This window comes from Cryptomeria japonica, chromosome 3 (assembly GCF_030272615.1).
Source record: "Cryptomeria japonica chromosome 3, Sugi_1.0, whole genome shotgun sequence".
NCBI classification, from domain to species: Eukaryota; Viridiplantae; Streptophyta; class Pinopsida; order Cupressales; family Cupressaceae; genus Cryptomeria; species Cryptomeria japonica.
In genome coordinates, this window is record NC_081407.1 from 1,003,054,498 (window position 1) to 1,003,066,169 (window position 11,672).

General features: G+C 37.9%; 1 pseudogene; it reads left to right on the top strand.

Moving 5' to 3' along the window:
- LOC131874461 (aspartic proteinase nepenthesin-2-like) overlaps positions 1 to 4,099 on the top strand; it is a 62,134-nt pseudogene extending 58,035 nt beyond the window's left edge.
- The last annotated feature ends 7,573 nt before the right edge of the window (positions 4,100 to 11,672 follow it).

Sequence of the window (11,672 nt, forward strand, 5' to 3'; positions counted from 1 at the left end):
TGGACTTTACATTAATTGCACCATTAGTTTTCTCATTATCATTGTATGTTCAGTTTTCCTCCAACAGCTTTCTTCTCATTTCATCAACTTTGTTCATATCGTCATTGCTGATTTTAATCATAGTCTTGAATGCTTGCTTGTGGGTCTGCTGTTATCCATATTTATATGTGTCTTCATATCTATAATCTTCATTAGTCTAAGAGTCATCTGAATGAGACTATCTTAATTGCTTTCTTTTTCATATATCTTTGTAAGTGTTTATTCATGTCTTTTATCATCTATAAAGATAATATACAAATCTTTTATTAAAATTGTTTGTTCTAGAGTTTTAGCATTTGGATGGGGACATCATAGAGAGGGAGATAAGTGATAACTTAATTAAAATTTGGGATTGATTAAAACATCTAATAAGATAATTGGTGCCCCAAACATGCCTTGAGTGCTAGTATGAAGCAAAGGATGTATTGGGAAGGCATGCCACACATTTAGGCACTAGATTTTACCTAGAGTGCTATTCTTGCATATGTAGCATTGGGACTTGCATGCTCACCATTATTGTTTGTATGAGAAGATTCTCAATTTTATGTGCAGATTGAGGACTATAGCGAGTTTTGGAATAATGCATAAGTTGTATATACTAGTGCATTGTGCTAGTATCCTGCAGGAATGCATGTGTCCTTTCTAAGCGCCTATGTCTAGTTTGGGTGCCCTTGTCCTTTAGTTGAGTTTAACAAGGTTTTTGGGGTCTTGGGATCTCAGTTTGACTTTGTTTTAGTTGTATTTCAAAGATATTAGTTTCTTGTCTTTAGTTTGTTTAGGGTGAGTTTGAGTGATGTTGAGGGCATTCGAGTGCAATTCGGTGCTTGCTAGAGCCCATTGGTGGCACCTAGGACCTAGTAGGTGGTCCTATTTTTTGAATTATGTCTTGTAACTTTAGGGAGCGTCTTGTATGATTGTAATTACCTTATTAACCTTGTCCTTAGGGGTTTCTTGGCAGGGCATTACACGTGTTCATTCATATTACATAAATAATAGCATATCCATTTTCTTTGTTTAAGAAAACACATGGACATGAAAAATTGGAACTTTTTAGCAAATTTAGAAGTTATTGTTGAAAAAAGAGATAAATTAGGTTTACTTAGATTAACAACACCTTGTGCTACACACTGATAGCAATCCTTTTGTGAATGGGCAATATATAATTTTTTGGTCCATATATTTATTTGAGATATAATTTGGTTACATAACCAACAAAATGTTAAAATTAATGGCCATAGTAGTAGCACCCTCCATTATTGAGGAAAAAGGGGCATATCAAGTTTAATTTAGATGATGAATAATTATAGGCATATATGATGTTGCACATTCAACAAGAAGTCATGTTGCATTAAGACTTACTTGTAGTTGGACTTGTCAATGGCGTGCTCGATGAAGTAATTGTTATCATGTAAAAAAAAAGAGTAAATAACTTGACCTACCTCTTTATTTTTGTGAACTTTCAACATTACATTAGACTTGCATGGAACAAATAAGAAACATAAATGACTCCAATTGCTCCAACCACATGTAGTAGCTAACAAGAAATCCGCTTAAAAATGATTTAGACACTAATCACCCATAAAACATAAGCTCTAACTATAAATAAAACAACAATAAAAATTGGAAACATAGACCACTAGAATCTTACCTTCATGATAATGTCAATAACTTCTAAATCGTCAAATCTATGAATATGTGCTACTCATTCTCTTTCCAAAAGTATACATGCATGGAAATATGTGTATGTAATCTTATGTAAACAAGAGGAAGACATTTCAAAATAATATTTGCAAATAATTTCTAAAAATCTGATTATTTTATTTCAATATGACATAATTTTGAATTTATATTCCAACTTCATATATAAAATTAAAAATAGCTTGTCTTGAATTAAAGAAATCAAATTTTATGAATTTTGTAAATTATTTGATAAATTACTATCTGCTTTTACATAAATTTCATTTTCATTATCGCCATAACCCTTACATTTCTAGAAGATATAAAAATAAATAAAAGATTCCAGTTAATTTAGAATGATTATAAATCTTTGATAAATTTCAAATAATTTTATTTTAGGAAAAAAGTATTACTATAATTTGAATCCGCGTTTCATGGATGAAAGGTCAGATTGTCATTCTGAAGAGTGAAGGAGCCGGCTTAAATTTTTTTCCTGGGATGATTCCAAGAGGACAGCCCCATGCCATCTTTTTATTTTACTCTTGAAATATGAGAACGGCGTAGGCTTTTGCTTGCTGCGCAACCATAAGGACTTCGATCTTTAGCGTTTGGCAGGAACCGCACTCCCCGTTCAAACACTCAAATCCACGAAAACCGCTCTGGTACGTACGCCCAGAAACTTAGTGAATGCCAAAAACAATGATTACTGTCCAATAAATTTTGTGTAGACATCAAAAGATCCCATATAAACCTGCAAATAGATAAGTCAGTTAATAATCCGAGGAACAATTCGGCTGGCCCTTATAAAAGGGGAATCTTCCTTACCTTGCTAAATGCGCCTGCATCCGGAGCTTAATTCACTTAGCCCTGCAGCTCTGCAATGGCATTCAAGAATAATGTGGCCTTATTGTTGTTGGTGATGATAACGGTGATGATCAGCGGGCACGCCAATGCCTTGCGAGCTGATATGAAGCGGGTGCATGGCAGCACTGTGACTTCTTCCCAACGCCTTAGCGCTGCCGTCCACAGAAGCAGTGCAAGGCTGAAAAAAATCGAAACATCAGTGACAGGAAAAGCTGCAGGCATGGACATGGCGGCTCCTGTGAACCAGGGGAATAATGTGGGCGAATTCCTGATAACTATGGCCATCGGAACACCGCCGCGTAAAATGGTTGCAATTTTGGACACGGGCAGCGATCTCATCTGGACGCAGTGTCAACCCTGCAAAAACTGCTACGATCAGCCCCACCCCATCTTCGACCCCTCGAAGTCGAACACTTACGCCAAGCTCCCTTGTAACTCCTCCCTCTGCTCTGCCCTTCCCCGCAAGACCTGTCCACAGGACTGCCAATACGTCTATTCATACGGTGATGTTTCGAATACGACCGGTGTCTTATCAAACGAGACGCTGACTCTCTGGGACAGCTCCGGAAATCTGCAGGTCATCGAAGAGGTCACTTTTGGCTGCAGTCACGACACACCAGGAAGAGACGGCTTTACTGAAGCGGACGGTGTGTTGGGGCTCGGGCGAGGCAGCTTGTCGCTCGTCTCGCAGATGGGGTCCACTGTGGGATCTCAATTCTCTTATTGTCTCACCTCTTTCATGGACGACTCTCCCTCAGATACGAGCCCTCTTTTCTTCGGCAGTGCAGCTAATTTGACGGAAGCGGTAGGAGTTCAGTCTACGCCCATGATTAAAAACCCATTCCGTCCGGATCTCAACAGCTTCTATTACATCTCCGTGACAGCAATCAGCGTGGGAAAACGACTGGCCATTATTCCGCAGGGGACGCTGGATATAAAACAAGATGGAAGTGGTGGGTTCATCATCGACTCGGGCTCCCCCTTCTCATACTTGACACCCGCGGCATTCAGTCCATTTGCAGAGGCCGTTGATTTGGTTCTGGGTTTGGATCGAGAGGATGGTTCTGATTACGGCTTTAGTCTGTGCTACCAGAGATCTCTAGGTGGAATACAGTTTGTTTTTCCTGATATCACCTTCTATTTGCGAGGCGGTGCGGAGTATGTGATGGATCAGAAATATAACTTCCATTTGGTGGACGAGCAAAGAGGTTTGGTGTGCATGCTAGTTTTGGAAATGGAGGAGACAGCCGCGGCAAAATCGCCATCCATTCTGGGAAATTATCAGCAACAGAACTATCATATTTTGTATGACAATGGCAATCAGAGGTTCTCTTTCGTTCCCACCACTTGTTCTAGCTTATCTCAACCAGTATTCGACCAAAGCTTTCTAGCTACAAGTACAGAGTCGCCTCCAAGTTCTACAGGATCACGTGGATATGCTGATGCCCCCCCGATGGTGCTGTTCCAGTTGATCGTTGCTTTTGTGATTTCCGTTTCACTTTTGGCAACTTGCTTCTAATTCGGTAGCACACCCAATAAATGCATTCGTCAGAATTTATTTCAGAAAACAAAACAATAAGAACTGCTCGAGCTCAATTTCAACCGTCATTTTCCTAAATTAAGGCGTAAGAAAGCCATTTTTAACATTTTATGGAATGAAATGTTTCATTCTCTAACAGGTGCCGCTTACTGCTTAGTAATTGTTTTTTATATTTGTGTTTCTACTTTGTTTATTGAAGTAATATTAAAAAGTATTATTGTCAATGGGTCTTTAGTTTGCTGGTAAAATTGATTGGTTCTTAATAAGTCTACCACATGCAAGGTCTCAACATCACAAGGGATGAAACCAGAATCATGTTTGGAATCATGCTATAGATGACATTGGTAGAATGGAGACCCCTCAAACCTTTGCTCTTAGCTGAAGAGATCCAGCCTATGGCTTGTGCACCCATATCAAACTGCAAAACGTATTTAAGTTTGATACAAAACCATCAACTGTATATGTATATCTGTATATGTGTGTGTGCGCGTGCGTGCGTGCTTGTGTGTATATGTGTATGTGTGTTTATATATATATATATATGAAATTTATATTCATATTCTATTTCATTTATTTGTATTTATTTTGAGTTAATGTTTTGATATGCGTACATTCCTATGTAAAGTTGAGTTCATTTCCTAATATTCAATCCACACACACATATATGTGGGTGAAATTTATATTCATATTATTTTTCATTTAGTTTTGTATTGATTTTGAGTTAGTGTTTTGAAATGTGTACATTCTTGTGTAAAGTTAAATTCCTTTCCTAATATTCAATATATATGCATGTCCTTGTATACTTACTCTTACCTTATCCTACAAACTCTCATAAATTCACCTTATCTCTTCATTTAATACATTCACTCATAGACCTACCTCTATATTTCTTTTTACCCCCTAGATCTAATCATTGGCCCATTTTAAGATAATTCCACAATCACATATTTGTTCTGTTTCATTCTAACATATAAAATTCAAATTTGAATGATTGATCTCATTTAGCTCTAGATTTGAGCCAATTTAACATACATTTGACAAAATTTGATACTATGTGCTAGTATTTGAAGATGTTTGTTGCATTCATTCTAATCATCCACAAAAGCATTTGAAACCACTTTATTCTCAAGAATTAGAGGAAATAATAGTGAAATGTTTCAATTTCATTTAATAAAATGAGCAACAAATCTATATACTTAGGGTTCTTCATTACTATTTTCATTCCTGATTTAAGTTTTGGAAGTTGATTTGGGAGAACTTGTATTTGTATGATAAAATGATATTCATTAAGGTATTTATAAATATCATCAAGTCCCTAGATATTTAAGAGTAGAGAAAATTATCATCCATTAGATAAATTTATAAAACATACCACCATTATGGAGGGATGATCTACTTCTTAACTTAGAGTATACATATGTAACTAATCTAAAAACTTGTTCTTTAATATGTAGCATAGATTTAACATAGAGAGTAGGGCACTTCATTAATATATAGGTATCATTTTTTAGAATTCAAAGTTTGATCATATAAGCTTCTTTACTTTAAGGTATTCATTATTTGGTTGTTTTTTATAAGGTAAGTAGGGTTTTGAAAGGACATAGAACCTTTTACGTTAAGAAAGAAGAAACATTAATCATAGAAGGAATGTTGGAACAACCCAAAAAAATTGTTGGCATGCTAATTTCTCCACTTGCATCCGATCAACTGTAGTTTGAACCGCAATCCATTGCATTAGATAAAAATAGAATTTTATTTATTTCTCCTGCTTCATAAGAAGAGTTGTAGTTAAGGATATGCTTTCCTAGAAATATAATATACATGAAAAGCTAACTGTAGTTGTGCATGAATATGAATATTTATTTTTCTATTTTTAGCTAGCATTCATGTGCCAAAGACCTCTATTTGTTGAGGTAAAATTGTAATGTTTTCTTTGTTTCTGATCTCTATGATCAGATGATCCTTGATCTCATCGCTGTTGAGCAACAATCTTCTGTGTGTTTTTTAATTCCTTCATTTGATATCAGAACTATTTATTCCATCTCCCCAGACTCCTTTTCTTGAAACAAGAGGACTAAAAAATTTCATTCTCATTATTGCCATAACCATTACATATTTTTTTAATTACAGATTATATAAAAAATTTAAAGATTCCAGTTAATTAAGAATGCCTAATCATAGATAAATTTCACAAAATTTTATTAAAAAAATATAAAACTATTATTGTTGAATCCTACAAAACTAAAAGCATTTCATAGATGAAGGGTCAGATTGTTATTCTGAAGAGTGAAAGATCCTGCTTAGATTATAACTCTGGGATAATTCCAAGTGGACAACTCCCTGCCATCTTTTGCTTGCTGGGCTTCCTTGGCGTCACCATAAGGACTTTGATCTTTAGTGTTTGGCAGGAACCGCATTCCCTATTCAAACACCCAAATCCATGAAACCCGCACTGGTACGTACGCCCAGAAAGTTAGTGAAACCCAAAACAATGACTGTCGTCCAATAAATTTTGTAAAGTCATCCAAAGACCTGTTGTGACCATTTCACACATCACCCCATTGAAATGGGGACCCCCTCTTTTTTGCTCGATTTTGCCTATTCTTCTCTCTGCTTTTAGGGTTTTGGGTAAGTGAGTGAGTCATCTGGACTAGGGCTAAGCCTTAGGGTTTCATTTTTTGATATTTTCAAGCCGAAGTCCAGTCAAATTTTGAAAGTTTATTGAGCATCCTTGCATGGATTGCAATTTTGAAATAGGATGAGTCTGTCAGGATATCAGGTGTGTCTGTCTAGGTCCAGTCGGAATTTTGAAAGCAAGTTCAAATTTTACCTAAGTGTTAATGATGGAATTGTGCAATCTTGTCCGGGTGAATTTGGACCAAATTTTGGAAAGTTTGATAATTGACCCCTGGCCTTGGAGATGATCTAATTATGCCTTGTGAAGTGACTGAAAGCCTAAATTCTTGATATTTTTGCCTATAGAGGTAAAATCGCTCCTGTCCCTCTCCCAGGGACCAGGGCGAAATTGGTATTTTATGCATCTTGGTTATTGACTTGTTTCGTTTGTCTTGTGCAGGGTCGCCAGGAGATGCAATCGAGCATGAATTGAAGGTTTTGAAGATTTTTTGAGACTCAAAATGGCAAATTTTTTAAGTTTAAGGCCAAATCGCTCCTGTCCCTCTCCCAGGGACCAGGGCGAAATGGTTTACTTGGGGCATTTTTGGCCTTACTTGATCAAATTGAAGCGTCAAGGACGCAATAAGGGGTGAAATCAACATGATGGAGTATCTAGACTTAGTCATTTGCAATGAAAAGTTGAGTTTTGACCTTAAGGACAAAAATCGCTCCTGTCCCTCACTGAAGGACCGGAGCTTGTTTCTCAACGTTGCACTGTCCTTGCAGGGCCAAGACAATTCTTTGATTCGAGGAGATCAAGGAGGACATGTTTCATCCATTGAAGATAATTTGAAGTAATTTGCAAACAAGGAAATATGCTAAAATGACAAAATCGCTCTTGTCCCTCACTGAAGGACCGGAGCTTGAACACCAAGTTTGCCTTATTCTTGCAAGATTAAATGATTTCACGACTTGGAAGAGATCAAGTAAAGTACGTTTTTTCCATTGAATATAACTTGGATGGACCACGAAGGAGAAAATTGACCCAAGACACAAGTTCGCTCCTGTCCCTCTCCCAGGGACCAGAGCGATTTTCTTAAAAGATAAGTTTTTAGCAAGAGCGAAACAAGTTTCAAGTTTGACATGAAGGAAGGAAGGCGTGATCACCCCGTTGAAGATGATTTTGAAAGTTGGCGAAACACAAATAAGCTTATAAATGCAAAATCGCTCCTGTCCCTCTCCAAGGGACCAGGGCGAAATCTTGGTTATCTAGCCTCTCCCTCCGAATTTGAATGGGTCCAAGTCAAGACACGAAGTCAAAATGATGTTTGGAATGCTTTAAAGGAGAACGAAGTTGCAAAGGACCACAGAACTTGATGGAATTGCCTAAATCGCTCCTGTCCCTCTCCCAGGGACCAGAGCGAACTCTTCAAGTGTGCCTAATTTTAGAGTATTACTATCGTTTGCAAGACTGAAGAAGGAATAAGAAACAACATTTTTCGCTTAGAAGGCAATTGGAAGTCGATATGATCAAGGGTTCACACAAAGAACAAAGTGGCGCTCATGTCCTTCAGTCAAGGACCAAAGCGATTTCAATAAAGTCAACCGTTCCCTTCAAAAACTACGTCAAGGCAAGGTCACGCAGGATCCCAAATGTCTTTAACAAGATGATGAACAAGGAGTTAACGTCAAAAATCAACAATTTTGTGCCATAAATACAAAATCACTCCTGTCCTTTAGTCAAGGACCAAGGCGATTTCTATGAAATCAAACATCTCCCTCCAGAATCACGCCAAGGCAAGAATTGTGCAAAGTGAGGAATGCCTTTCGATGATGATAAACAAGGAATTGACCCCAAGGCTCGACAAATTTTGGCTAAAATGTAAAGTTCGCTCCTGTCCCTCAGTCAAGGACCAGGGCGAAAATCTCCAGAATATCAATTTTGCTTTGCAAAGGACAAGATTGGCATGCGTGGAACAAACAAAGATGATCATTGCCTACCTCGCAAGTTGATTTGGCGATTCAAAAGACAAAGACCAAGGAGTAAAAGCAAAAATCGCTCCTGTCCCTTACCAAGGGACCAGAGCAAAAAGGGTCTAAGAGGCATTCATTTCAAAAATTGAATAGATCAAACTCCAAGTTACAAATGAAGATCCTAGTTTGGACGTAAAGGAAGTGACTTTGAACGTGAAAATCAATCCAAGTTGGCTAAGGCACTCCTGTCCCTCTCCCAGGGACCAAAGCGATGTGGTTAGTATCCCTTATATCTCTCATGTTTTGGCGCCAATGAATTTTGAAGTACATTAAATGCTAAAATTCGATAAAAACTTTGAATTATTTAATTAAATTGGCATTTAAAATAGCGCATAAGGCATTTAATAATTAATTTGGCCTTTTTAAAAAAAATCAAAATTATTAATTACAAAGGCATTTAAATTAATTAATTATTAAATTAAATAAAAAGGGAGAGCGCTTGGGGTTATATTTCCATATTTTTTATAAAAGTCGGCCTCCATTTTTATTTAAATTTTATTTATTATTTGCCTTATTTCTAAAAGTCAGCCTATGTGAGAATAAGGAGATGAGTGCCTATATAGGAAGGGTACTTTGAAGCATTTTAAACCATCATTCAATCATTATCATATGCGATTTTGGAGAAGCAATAAAAGGAGCGAATTTTGTCCAAGGAGAGGAGCGAAATTTCCATCCAAGGTGGAGTGCGAGCTTTGTTTGTGGTTAGAGTTGGAGCGAATTTTCCCTTAAGACATTGAAGACCCCAAGGTGGTGAAGTTGATAAAGGAGGCGCATTTGCTAGGAGAAGCTCACGTTGAAGACTCCAATCTTCATTTTGCCTAGGCGAATTTCCTAATTTTGCATCTTTTTAGAGTTAGTTCTCAAGAAAGGTATGGCAAGATCTCCCTTGTCCAAATTTTGAATTTTGAATCGTCCTTGCCTCAATCTTGAATTTTGAAATTTGAATCTTGAATTCCAAAATTGCGTCGTTATATTTAGGAAATGATAATTCAAGGATTTATCATGAAGTTTCCTAAAATTCAATCTTTAATCTAATCTATATTTCTATATTGCAAAATCCATTACTTATTATGAAATGTTGTGTAGGTGTCACGATGGCAACCCTGAAGGTAGGAGCATCTACCAGTCATCCAGCCCTCATGAAGGAAGATCAAAAGAACGAAGAATTGGAGACCAAGATCGTGTCTAAGTGGAGCAACATTGGAGATACCAACTTGGGAAACTTCAGTGTGAAGAAGTTTCGAGAGGTCCCTTACATTGGCAAGCCATCACCTGTCACAAGGAGAATAATTGAAAGTGGCATTATCAAGGCAGCCGGCTTCCCTCCAACAATACAGTGCCATGAGTTGATGATCGAGTGTGCTCGCCATTATGATCCACAGTCCAAATCGATCGTGTCCAAAGAAGGAAACACTTTGGCTTATCTTTCAGAGGAGGCTATCAGTGAAGCTCTTCACCTGCCAGAACATAAAGATATGATCTATAAAAGCTTAGAAGGAGCCAGGTCCATGTACGAAGATGATCCAGACACTTGCTTGAGCATCATCAACAAGAATTGGTTACTCAAGAGTCGTCCTCGCTTGAGCAAGATTCCGAACACACCACATAGGATCGACTTCCAGGAGGAGTACAGAGATTTGATAACTTTACTCAACCGAGTTACAGGGGCTCCTCAAGCCTTCTATTTTGAGAAATGGATGTTCTACTTCATCCAAGTGATAGTTCAAGGAAAAGGAACAATTCATTGGGCTAGAATGATTAGCCATTGCTTGGACGTGCAGTTAAAAAGACTGAAGGCTACCAAGTCCTTCCACATGAGTTCATACATCATATATGCCTTGATAAGGAGTTTTGAATATGCAGGATTACCTCACAGAGGAGTGATCGGAAAAGGGCCCGGGGAAGTCAGAGTTTGTGATTCCTATGTTCATTTGCATCATCCTCCAGGAAGTGACTACAAGTTAGTCAATGATACCTTCACGATGAACATCACCAGGACATTGCAAGGCGGGATTCACAATCGGCTATCTCAGGATGCACAAGAGCTTGTAAAGAGGTACGGTGCTTGGTTCATCCAATTTCAGAAGTTTACATATATTAGAGTTCATGGATGTCCTTCACCTCCCTATATGTTGCCGAGATATCCAACAGACAGAATAGTGTTACTTAAGGTAACTAGACAGTTGGCAGCTTATGCGAAGGCATTCAGACACAGGCATGGAAATGGAGTTCCTGTACCTATCATACTAGGAAATTCAGTTGAGGTATGTCCTAATGCTCTAGCCATGGATGATGCAGAAAAGGAGTTAGCTTTATATTCATTTTCATTCTTTGCCTTGAGAGAGAGTTTTGATCCTTATGGGTATATAGAAGAGACAGTCGGAAGGAAATACAGACATGAACCTCAGATAGAGGACTTTGTGATGAATCTCTCAGATGATCTTGAAGTGAAAAGAAAGATACATTCCAGATTGCCTTTAGACTTTATCAGGAAATGCAAAATTTACAGAGTGGCCGACCAAGCTCAGGACAGTGGCAGACATCTCCAATCATCTTATGACCGAGAAAGCAAAATAGTGAGGCTAGATTGGAATGAACCTGAAATTTTGGATCTAGATGCCTTGATGGCTCCAGTTTTGTCTTGTACTCGCAGATGGGTTGATGTGCAACATCAAAAGTTGAGAGAGTAGGGCATATCTATGAATTTTACTTTGGAGGAAAGGCCAGGCGAAGGAGGAGCAAGTGTAAGTGAAGGTAATCCTAATCCCAGAAACACAAGTGAGGGCAATCTTTGAAGTGCAAGTGAAGGTACTCCCCATCCTAGAGGTTCAAAAAGGAAAGAGAGACCTAAAAAAAGAGAATCCTCCAAGAAGAAGCAAGAGGCCAATAGAGATCATTCATC